This window comes from Rhinolophus hipposideros (genome assembly GCF_964194185.1).
Source record: "Rhinolophus hipposideros genome assembly, chromosome: 5".
Taxonomy (NCBI): domain Eukaryota; kingdom Metazoa; phylum Chordata; class Mammalia; order Chiroptera; family Rhinolophidae; genus Rhinolophus; species Rhinolophus hipposideros.
In genome coordinates this window covers 58,744,724-58,756,950 of record NC_138051.1, presented here as the reverse complement: position 1 = coordinate 58,756,950, position 12,227 = coordinate 58,744,724, and the positions used below count along the sequence as shown (strand labels likewise).

The following is a 12,227-nucleotide window of genomic DNA, read 5'->3' as shown; positions in this document are numbered from 1 at the left end:
GAGGTGAACATGGAGAAGAGACTGCAGGAGTCCTCCAGGATCTGGGCTCCCAGTTCAAAGAACTTTAAGGGGCACGAGGAGATAGTGCAGCACCCACTGCCACAAGCCTTGGTCAGGCCTTCGCAACAAAACAGGCCACACCTGGGCTTACCTGAGCCAGCACGTGTGAAGCCACACGGCACTCTGCGCTCTAGATGGTGGGACTGCTTGTGCCGTTTACTTTTAGGCCAGTCAGCCTTAAGCTAAGGTACAACTGAGAAATGCCTGGGAAGCAGAAGACCCAGGCCCTACCCTTATGTCATAACGACATCACTGTCCCTTATACTATGTTCCAGATGGTTCTAAGTGCTTTCCCTGGATCAACTCCAGGAGTCCTCAGAATTGTGAGGTAGGCACTATTGTTATCCCAACCTTTTTGTTTTAACAGACGAAGAAACTGAGACACAGAAGACACTTGCCCAAGTGAATCTGGTAGGGCTTGCAATTTAACCTTAAGCTCTAGAGTTTGTGTTTTTTAAACATTGTACCATTCTACTTACATAATACCTTCTGTTATCTCAAATGATTCAAGTGAAAGAAAGCTCATGTCTGTCATCATAGACACAATCTCACGTCATCTTCACAAGTCTTTGAGGCACGTATTATCCCTATTTTACAAGTAAAGAAACTGAAGCGGAGAGAAGTAGAGTGACTTGTGTAGTTAGTGGGACTGCTTGCCATTAAATCCAAATTTCTTGATTCAAAACCTAGTGCTCACAAAACCATAATTGCATGCATTTTCTTTGAAGCTCCCTCATTAAATAAATATTTTGGGGTTCTATGCAGCACCGTAAACAAAGGAGAAACAGAGATGGCCATCTCCTCCAGAAGTTTACCATCTAGTGGAGGGGACAGACAAAATTATGACAAAACCTATGTGATTTGCCTGAAGAAAGCTGTGGGAACACAGAGGAAAGGCAAGTAACCAAGACGGATGTGGAGGAAAAGTGAAGGTGGGCTTTGAAGGACAGTGGGAGTTGGCCAGCTGAAGAAGGGCTGAGTGAGCATCTGGGAGAACTGAAGGCTAATTCTAGAATACCTGGACCACAGGATGCTCATCGCACTGTGGCAAGAGATGAAGCTGATGACAGGCAGACAAGAGCCAATCAAGATGGGCCCAGAGGACCATGCTAAGGAGTCTGGGGAAATCTATCATGAGGGGAAATCTATGTGCATGTTGAGTGTGTGGAGAACTCCGGATGCCAAGAGAAGGCTGGCATTTGATGTACAAGACTGGAGGCTGCTGGTTTACTCCAGGCTCTGCACTCCTGGCCCAGACACCTGAAAACCTGTATGATCTGGGTGGTCAGTAACATCCAAACGAAGGTACAGGAATCAAACTTTGATTGAGTAACCTATGACAATCAAAAATCACACCGAAGATCTTCCTCCTCCCAAACCCCATCTTATCTTGCAGGTACATTCCACTATAGAACTGGTCCTTGCAATGTGCTTCTTGGTATGTCAGCTCTGCCTTTGATACTCAATTATTCAATATATAAAATGGGCACGATGCATTCTGTAAAAATAAGGAAATCCGAGCTCTGGTACTGACTCCCCACTCACAATCAACACGACTTTGGAAAAGTCATTTTACTTCACTCATCCTCAGTAACTATCTGCAAAACAAGTAAGAGGGTTCAACAGGCCAATGCCCAACAGGTTACGTTATACTCTCACCTTCCATTTTATTTCAAATACATTCCAAGTATTTATTATGAAAGTAAGAATACATCGCTAATTCTAAGACGCACATTTCCCCCCTATTTTAACATCTCTAAAATCAGGCTGCTTTTGTACAATGTGTGGCATGTAACAGTTTAATAGGTATTTTTTTCTTAGAGGTACATAAAATATCTTAAAACCAAAGACACCTTAGGTTTCCTGAAACGGGATAGGTTACAACTGCCTGTTTCCCTTTCCCAGTGGTCACAAGTTCAGGGAACTCAGTGGCAAAACATGGTTGGAATCTGGCCAGGGACATTCCGCGAAACATTTGTAAAAAAAAAAAAAAAAAAAAATCTCTCTTCTAGACTCAGCTTTTTGTATCCCAGTTGGTTGCTTCTATGCCTTTGTCCCAGTGCAGGCTGTGAGCTCCTTGAGGGCAGGGGTTCAATCTGCTCTTCTCTATTTCCCCAGGGCCCGGCACACGTGCCACATTTCCCTGCATGAAATTCATCAATGCTCATGGCTGAGCATGCTCAACTGCCCCTCCAGGAGGCCAGCAGTGGACACCCCCAGCTCAAGCCACCAGAGGTAAGAGTCAGTGGTCAAGTGCTGACTGCCCCACACACCCCTGCGCCCCCGTCGCTGGCACGTGGACACTGAGGTTTGCACTCACCAGCACGTCCCTGAAGAGCAACTGCGGCCCGGAGTGCACGGTCCAGTCCACCGCGCCACTATTTGGAATCTTGATGCGAATCACCAGCACCTGGTTCTCCATGGCATGGAAGGGGCCAAAGGCCAGCCACAGCATTCCAGGTCAAGGGGCTCACATTGTGGGGGCGGCGGTCTCCACTGGCCCCCGGGGTTGTGGGGCCTCGGCGGGGGCCGAGGGAGAGGGCGGAGGGTGAGGAGTATCAGCAAGGAGGCTGGTCAAGAAGGGGCCCGCAGGCAGCGACCCGGCCAGGCGGGGCGGGGTCACGCGATGTCTCCCGTGAGCGTGGACGGGGCACGGGGCCGGGGCCAGCAGGAACTAGCGGCCGTCAGAAGCTTGTCGAGTTGGAAAAGAAGGTAAAATGGGACGGTGCGGCTGGCCGCCGTCGGTGTGGCTGTGAGAAGACGGCAGCGAGAAGCCACCGTTCTAGGGAAATACAGCGGCAGGTGTCCACACCTCCTGAGAGGACGAGGGGAGGGTCCCAGACTGGAGGGGACTCAGGCGGGGGCTATTCGGAAGTAGCCCCAGGGCCGCCGGACCCCGAGAAAGCTCAGGAGGGGCCTCGGCGGGAGGGTCAGGGGGCGAGTCTTCTGCCCCACCCCGAGCTAGAGGGCACGGCGCACGCGGGCTCAGCCCCTGCCACCAGAAGTCGTGCGTCCTGGCGGCGGCGGCGACAGTAGCGGCGGGAGGATAAAGAGGAAGGCGGCGGCGAGGGCACAGTTACTCCGGAACCAAAATGCGCAGCGCCGGAACCACCGGAGCCGGCAAGAGGGACCCGCCTCCCCCGGCGCCATCTTGGAAGAGGGCAGCTCTTGGCCGGCCCCGCCCCCGCGCCCCGGAGGGCGGGACCCGAGGAGCAAGTGCGCGGCGTCCGGGCGAGAAGGCGGGAACGGACGGGGCCCGCCCACTCACGAGACCCCAGTGGCCAAGTGACCGCCGGTGGCGACTGAGTGATGGCTTTCCCATTCCTGGTCCTCCTTAAAAGTAGCGACGTGAAAACATCTAACAAACGAGAGAGGACACTGAACCAGCGTTGGAGTCCGCCAACAGCCAAGTCACTGACGGCTGAAAATTGCGTACGGTTTGCCTTTACTGACGCCTCGGAAGGACAGAACTGCAGCTCTCTTTTCTCCCTTTTCTCTCCTTTTTTCTCCTTTTTCTCTCTTTTCTCTCTCTTGACTCCCTCTCTTTTGTCAAGCCGTGTACCTAAACATTCGTGGGGCTTCGTGCACCAAATCAGCAAGAGCAAGGCAAGAACTAAAAAAAAAAAAAAAAAAACCAAAAAAAACTAAACTAAAAAAAAAAAAAAAAACCCTGTCTTTTTCTTTTCTTCCTTTCCAGTCACAGATCCTGAGGCCCGTCTTCTCCCCTGTTGGCAAATTGTGTACGACTTTTTCACCGAAGTTCTTTACCTCCGCGATTGCCCGGAAATGGAAAACAGCTCCCTATTCAAAAGCAGCCGTAAAGAAATGCACTGAAGAGTTTTAAATGCCAAGGGACAGCGGTAGCAGTGTCTTCGTCTTCGCTTATTAAACCGCTAACAAAGAATAGCCGATCGAGTCCATAAATTTTGAACTAGATGGCAACGTTGGCGCAATCGGTGGCGTCCCAGGCGGGAGCAGGAACCCTTGGTTATTTTTCAATGCCTTAGCCTCAGATTTTAAAGTGCGTACTTTTGTTGATGTATGGTACCCATATACCAATGTTTGGTCACAAATCGCAAAGTGTAGGTGTTTCCTTTTATCTCTGTCATGAAGGTGCACATCTGGCTTTACTTTTGGGGGCTGAGTTTTGTGTCAACCGGCGAGGGAGGAGTGTCACGTGACCCTCTCACAGTTAATGCAAAGAAAAAATGTTTTAGATGTTGGTTGGTTTTGATATAACACCAAAATTTTTTCTGCATATGTTTTCTCTGAGTTTGTCTCACATTTAATTTGAAAGGTAATTGTAGGAGATAAATTCTCTCTTCAGTTATTGTAAATTAATAGCTTAGGTCGAAATTCATTTACTCAGATCCTCCAGATACGTAGTCTAGGAATTGCCTCTTTCCACCTGCGCTTCAGTCCTGTGAAAAATAAGCCCTTTGCTCAAGGTCCCCATGTATTTTTTTATTGAAAGTTCATTTCCTATTATTAGAGACAATAGACCACAAAACTGAGATTTTTCTATGAACTTACGATTTGTTAAAACAGCTTTTTTATTCGTACTACTATGGGGAAAACCAACTCAGTTTGTAATTTCGATTCCTTTGGATTATATATACTCAAAAGGGAAATTACAGTGGTAATTCTATTTTTTTGTTTTTTGAAGAACGGCCATGCTCTTGCAATGGCGACACCATTTTACATTCCCACAAACAGTGCACAAGGGTTCCAATTTTCCACATTTTCTCCAACACTTATTTTCTGTATTTTTGATAGTAGCCATTCTAATAGGCGTGAGGTTTTGAGTTGCATTTTCCTAGTGATTAGCGAGGCTGGGCATCTTTTCATATGCTTGTTGGCCATTTGTGTATCTTCTTTGGGGAACTGTCTATTCAAGTCTTTGGGCCATTTTTTTAATCCGGTTATTTATCTTTTTGCAATTGTAAAGGGAGTTTTTAAATGGGGAAAATGACATTTTACTATATTCAGAGAGGTTTCCTTTCATCTCTTTTTACCTTGCTCTCAATCTTGAATCCTTCACCCAGAATCTGACCCTTTCCTGCTATAGTCCAAAGTACCATATTTCTCTCCTAATCTTTTGTTTCCACTCTGACCCCTACTACGAACAGTCTATTCTCAGCCCATTTGCCAGAGTTAGATCAGGTCACTCCTTTGGTTAAAACTCTTCAGATGGTTTCCTAACTTGACCTATGACACTCTACTCATCCTGCACTCCACAGACCTCATCTCCTACCACTCTTCCCTCATTCTCACCAGCCTCTTTCTCACTGTTCCTTGGACTTACCAGGCATCCCACCTCAGGGCCTTGCATTTGCCATTTCTTCTACCTGGATTGCCATTACCCCCAATATCCGCATGGCTCACTCCCTCATTCTACAGGTCTTGACTTAAATGTCGCCTTCCTGCTGAGGCCTTCCCTTAGCACACTATTGCAAAAGGCAGGCAAACCACCCCAAACCCACTCCACCCATAGATACAGGCACAAAGGTGTGTACGATTCCTAGTCCCCTTCCCTAGTTTATTTTCCTTCTGGCACTTATTACTATCTAATATATGACATGTTTTACTCATTGGTTTGTCTGTCTCCCTGCTAAACTATAACTTCATGAGGAGAGGGAACTGTATGTGTTTTATTCACTGCATATACCTAGGACCTGAAATAGTACCTGGCACACAGTGGGTACTTTAATAATTTTTGTTGAATGAATGAATGGATTTTGAAGGCAAAGTAAATTAAGTAACAAGAATGCAACTACCATGTGCATCTCCTGCCTATCTTGAACCTCCCTTGTTCCTTTGCCTTTCCATCACCTCCCCCATCAAGACTGAGACAACTATTACAGACTCCCACTGAACCTCAAATTTTACAACGAAATGTTGATTGCCTCCTATGTTCAAGAATTCTACTTGTCTCCTTCAGTGCCTAATGTGGGCCCTTGCATATAACATTTAAATACATGTTGATTAATTTTGATTTAAAACAATATAATAACAGAGGATGAAACAGTAACTTTCCCATGGAGAAAGCTGGCAGACATCATCCTATCCAAGTGATCAAGTTAACATCACCCCATGTACTCTCTGATATATAATCAGAAGGGTATTTGACATCTGTGGTCGTCTTCCCAAAACTCATAACCCCGATGTAATCATGAGAAAAATGTCAGACAAACCCAAACTGAGGGATATTCTACAGAATACCTGACAAGTACTTCTTAAAACTGCCAATATCATAGAAAACAAAAAGCAAAGAAACTCAGACCTGAGGAGACTAAGGAGACATGACAATTAAATGTAATGTAGGGTCCTCAATGGAATCCTGGAACAGAAAAAGGACAGTAATGAAAAACTGGTGAAATCTGAATAAAGTCGAGTGTAGTTAGTAATAATGTACCAATGTTGACTTTTCAGTTGTGACACAGCTACAATGATTATGTAAAATGCTAACATTAGGGGTGTTATATGGGAACTCTGTGGTTCCCATATAATGTGGTTCCCATATCTGGGTATGGTATATGGGAACTCTGTACTATGTCTGCAATATTTCTGTCCCTCTAAAATTATTCTAAAGTGTTTTTTAAAAAAAGTAAGTTGCATTTTCTACACACCAGCAATAATGTTTTAGAAACTTTAAAAAAGATATAATTTATAATAGCAATAACTAAATAATAAACAATGCTTATCATAGTGCTTGGTTATATATTAGTTTTTAAAAAAATAGAATATGAAGACGCATGGACAAAAATGATCAGACACAGCAAACCCCCTGAAAGTATGACAGAAAAGTCTGTTCTCTTCTGTTTTGGCAGGAATGGAAAAGAATAATGAGACCAATTCCAGCACTCCTGCAAAAGCAGAAACAATTCAGTAGATATTCATGGTGGAGCACCTACTATGTGCCAGGTACTGTGGATTTTAGATGCTCTAAAATGAATTAGTTCATTAATTTAAAATGTCATTAGGTTTAATTCCGCATAATAAATTTTCCTTTAGATTGGGGTAGGCTGGTTGTCCCTGCAAATCACTTGAGCTTTATTATTTCCCTCTTTTCATTGTTTAAACATCTATGTAATATTTGCTTTATATCAACTAACAAGATATATCTCACATTTTTGTGGCACTTTACAGCTTGCAAAGCACACATCTGTTTTCTGATAGAATTATCCTGCGCATCATAGAAAAGAATATAGAGTAATGGTTAAGACCATGGACTCTGTAGACTGCAGAGGTTGGAGTAACACTCCCCATGTGTGACCTTGGGGGAAACTTCTTGGTTTTCACAGGTAAAAATTGGGCATAAAAATAATGCCTATTTCATAGTGTTGTTATGAGAGGATTAAGTGAGTTAATATGTGTAAAGTACTTAGTTTATGACCTGCCACAAATAAATGCTATGTAAACATTAGATAAACTTATTGTATATGTGAGGACATGAAGATTCAGAAAGCTTTAATTTTTCTGGTAATTATTCAACCAGTAATAGTACAGCAAGAGACCTTAAACCATATTTTTTAATTTTCAAATCAAGATTCTTTGTATTACACCATAGTAGAATAGCAATAAATACCAAACCAAATAGCATGATTGGGAATCAGACATAGGCATTCAAGAATGATAATAAAATTGCAGTTAAAGGAAACTTACAAAAATCACCAATCTACCGTGTTTCCCTGAAAATAAGTCCTAGCCGGACAATCAGCTCTAATGCATCTTTTGGAACAAAAAGTAATATAAGGCCCGGTTTTATTTTACTATAAGACCGGATCTTAGATAAATTATAATACAATAATATAATATATAGTATAATACTGGGTCTTATATTAATTTTTGCTCCAAAAGATGCATTAGAGCTGATGGTCTGGCTAGGTCCTGTTTTTGGGGAAACACAGTAATCCTCTGCCCAATTCAATAATTTTCTCCACGTCAACCTAAGGAGTTATCCCGCTGCCTCCTGAACATTTCCAACAACAATAGGACTCACTGTCTCAAGACGTCACCCATTCCATTTTTTGCCAACTCAACATTCTTGTCTCCTAGTTACTAATGCATTGTTTCTAGTTCTGCTTACAAAGAGTTAAGTCTAACTGATCCTATTACTTTCTGTTTAATGTTTCACTTCATTTAGTTCTACACATCATTCTGTTTGACTTTCAAATAGCAAAATTCCTGTATGAGAACATAAATGGCCTAAATGTCTTTTGAAATGCCTAAAAAGGAAAATGGAACAAGATTCCAATCTTTTTCGGAATACATAGAACCGTGTAAGTCAATTCATTACATCTGAGATAGTATTTCAAAACTTGTTGCTGTTCTTGTAAAGAATCCATATGATCTATTACAGTGTCCCTTTCTTAAATCTCTTAAAGATGAAGGCAAGTTTTCTTTTTAATTTTGAATGATCATACATTCATTTGACATAGAGCCTTCATTATATAACAAATACTGAAAACACACAAAAAATTAGTAACACCTGGTTCTCATCCAGCTGTGTACAGAAGTGTATTTTTCAGTATGGCTTGAATGGACCCTAGTTATGTAGATTAAGAACTGCTAGATGTTGTTGACAGGTAAAATTTCCAAAGTTCTGTCAGTGCAAAAGTATCTGTGTGATGAATGAATGACTTGATTTTTAAATGTAATCTAAAATTTAAGTGAAACTATTTAGATTTTTATTCAAACTCTCAAGTCTTGGTTCCTCCATTTTATAAAATTTGGAGATATGAGAGCATAAGAAACTAAATTTGGCTTCATCTCACAGTAAAGAAAGGCCTTAAAGAAAGGCTACATGATAATCTACCTTCATGAATTATTTTCATCGATTTCTTAAACATGTACTTTTTTGAAATAAAAATATTTACTTTCATTAAACGGAGTTTTAAATATATATCTATTTACTAGAGTATTGATTTTTATTTTCGTTATATTTTTATTCTTCCTTCGGGGTTCGGGTAAACAACTTTTTAGGTATGATTTTAAATTATGCACTTAAATTAAAAGAAGAGTAAAATGAATCATTTTGTGTTTAATAAATTCAATGTTCTGTTTACAGACAGATTGTTATAAAAAGTACTGATATATTCTAGCAGAAGCAGTAAAGGTTATGTCAAATAACTACCAAAAAAAATCATACTACGTAGTGTTAATGATGTTACCTTAACGTGCCAGCTTCAGGGGCTGCATAATTGTTTCTGCCAACCCATAAATTTTTGAGTAACAACAAAATTATTGTGATTTTTCTTACTAAATAATTCATACATTACAAAGCATGTATGTAACAAGGTCCATGAATCACTAAAGCATATAATGATCGTATATCTAATGACATATCTCTTTTCATAAGATGAATTCACATAGATTTATGTATTTAGGTTAACTAAAAAATACTGAGTTTACAAGGTTCATAATTCTACCATCAACAACAAAAATCCTTCAAATCTTCTTTAAGTAGTTTCCATGGTTTGTTTTTAAAACTGAAAGCTTTTGTTTATCAAAATCCTTGTGTTTAAGCTACTTTTCATGAAGTTTTACAGCTTTTTAATTGATACTATAAATATCTCTGAAGGTAAATTAATAATATAATGGAGTAGTACAATGTTCATAAACTGTATTTAAAATGATATAAGTGCAACTAAAATAGCTATAAGCAGTACTATATAAAACCTTACTTTAGTAGTAGCTGATATTTATCCAGCAACTAGGATCTAAAAGGGGAGATTTTCATTTACTAACATTTTACATGCTTTTCTGTGGTCTTAAGTAATCTCAAACCAAGTATATCCTTTTCTTAATGTTACTAAAAATTATCCCAAATGAGATTTCTTCCACTTAATTAAAACTAGGTTTCATAACTAAAATTTTTAAAATTCCAAGCCTGCAACAAATAAAATGATGTTAAATTAACATTTTACTTCTTTTAATATCTAACATTTTCCCAAACTCAGTTACTTTCTATGAAAATCATGCAGTTAATTTTATCATGGTAATATTTAATCCTTTACTAATTTTTAAAAATTATTTTTCTTTGTGGTAAGATACGCAGAACACAAAATTTACCATGTTAACCTTTTTAAAGTGCACCGTTCAGTGATATTGAGTACATTCACATCACTGTGCAACCATCAATGCCATCCTTCTCCAGAACTCTTTTAATCTTCCAAAATTGAAACTCTATATACATTAAACACTAACTGCCCATTTCCCCTCCCCCTTTACTAATTTTTAATAGCTTTATTGGGAGAAAATTCACATGCCATATAGTACTTCTATTTAAGTGTATAACTCAATAATTTGAGTACAGATTTGTGCAACCATCAACACAGTCAATTTTAGAACAGTTTCATCACTCCAAAAAGAAATCCCCTGTCCATTAAGTCACTCCCCATTTCTTCCCAACCTCTCCAGCCCTAGGCAATTGCTAATCCACTTTCTATCACTATAGATTTGCCTATTCTGGGCATTTCATATAAGTGGAATAATAGGTGTTTTTTTTTTTATGAATGGCTTCTTTCATTTAGCATAATGCTTTCAAGCTTCATCAACGGTGTAGCAAGTATCAGTACTTCATTCCTTTTTATGGCAGAATAATATTCCATTGTGTGAGTATGCTATATATTATTTATCTATTCGTTGATTGATGGATATTTGAGTGGTTTTCACTTTTTGACTAGAATAAATTATGCTGCTTTGAACATTTGTGTACAAGTTTTTGTGTGAACATGTTTACAGTTTTCTAGGGTATGTACCTAGGAAGAGAATTGCTAGGTCATATGGTAACTCTATATTTAACTGCCAGACTTATCCAAAGTGGCTGAACCATTTTATGTTCCCACTAGCAACATATAGGGATTCCAATTTCTCCATATCCTTTTCAACGTTTGTTATTGTCTGTATTTTTTATTAGAGCCAAATTGTATCTCATTGTGGTTTTGATTTGCATTTCCATAATAGTTAATGTTGAACATCTTTTCTTAGTAGCCATTTGTATAACTTCTTAGGAGAAATGTCTGTTTAAGTCCATTTTTCAATTGGATTGTTGAGTTATAAGAGTTCTTTATATATTCTGGCTACAAGTCCCTTATCAGATATGATTTGCAAATATTTCCTCCCATTTTGTCACTATCTTCTCATTTCTCCATAGTGTCCTTTGAAGCACAAAAGTTTTTAATTTTAATGAAGTCCAGTTTATTCTTTTATCATTTGCCTTAAAGAACTTTTACGCTTTCCCAAAATAGAATTTTACAGTAGGCTCTATATGAGATCAGTTTAACTAGAAAACTAACTGAATTTTTAGAAATGCATTTTACTAAAACCAATCTAGATTTTTATCCCAGTTGTATTAAATGTACTCTCAATTACAAGAACAGAGTTCTGAGAAGTAGCTGGAAGGCCAAGCTTGTATCAGTGGAAACTATTTTAGCAACATTCTCATTTAAAGAAAAAATAATTTCTCAACATCTGATCTCCATTTTATATTAGAAAAATACTCTGTGGACTCTGGTCACTACCCATAGCATTTCTTACTGCTGGGAAAGCTCTTGTGAAATATTTGTCAAGCACATAAAATGGGAAAAAGTGAAATATAGTAATTAAGATTTGTGTTCTATCGATTGCATAGCTAAGGTAATTTTTCATTACTAACATAAGATTTAATAAGTATAAGTAGTTAAAGATTCTGACTTGGCACTAGTCATTAGCATGTAATTGAACTAGTAAAAAAGATCAGTTAAAGCTGTGTTGATTACCACCTTATCTTTGAAACGCAATTAAAGACCTCAATCATTGCAACAAGATTTGATTGTGCAGCCTTTATTGGACATTGATCTTTCAGCAAAGTGCAGTAACATTTTCCATTAATTTACAGTAACAGTTTAACTGTGATACCCTAGACTGTTGACCCAGGTGAGATGTAATGCTAAGTACTTGTTTAGGTTAAGATACCCCCAAACATCATTACTGTCTGAATAGTAAGTGCTGAAAAAAAGTAGATACCCGATCCACTATCTTTAAGATAAGGTTTCTGTTATTCTGCATTAGCTTTTAAATGAACTGAAACCAGGATCCTTGTCTTTATGTCACCCAGCTCATTCAAACGTCATTCATTCTTTAATGAGTTATTTCATGAAGAATCATAGATGTTCTGTGATTGT

General features: G+C 39.4%; 1 protein-coding gene across 2 annotated transcripts in view; it reads right to left on the bottom strand.

Moving 5' to 3' along the window:
* Positions 1-12,227, bottom strand: part of MAP2K5 (mitogen-activated protein kinase kinase 5) — a 236,612-nt gene that overhangs the window by 215,949 nt on the left and 8,436 nt on the right. The window contains exon 1 of one of the 2 annotated variants that reach the window (XM_081048100.1): positions 2,318-3,082. The exons of the other annotated variant lie outside the window; for it this stretch is intronic. The gene's annotated coding sequence lies outside the window, so the exon portion shown is untranslated. Of the gene's footprint in view, positions 1-2,317; positions 3,083-12,227 lie in introns of those variants that run through there. 2 annotated transcript variants of the gene reach the window in all.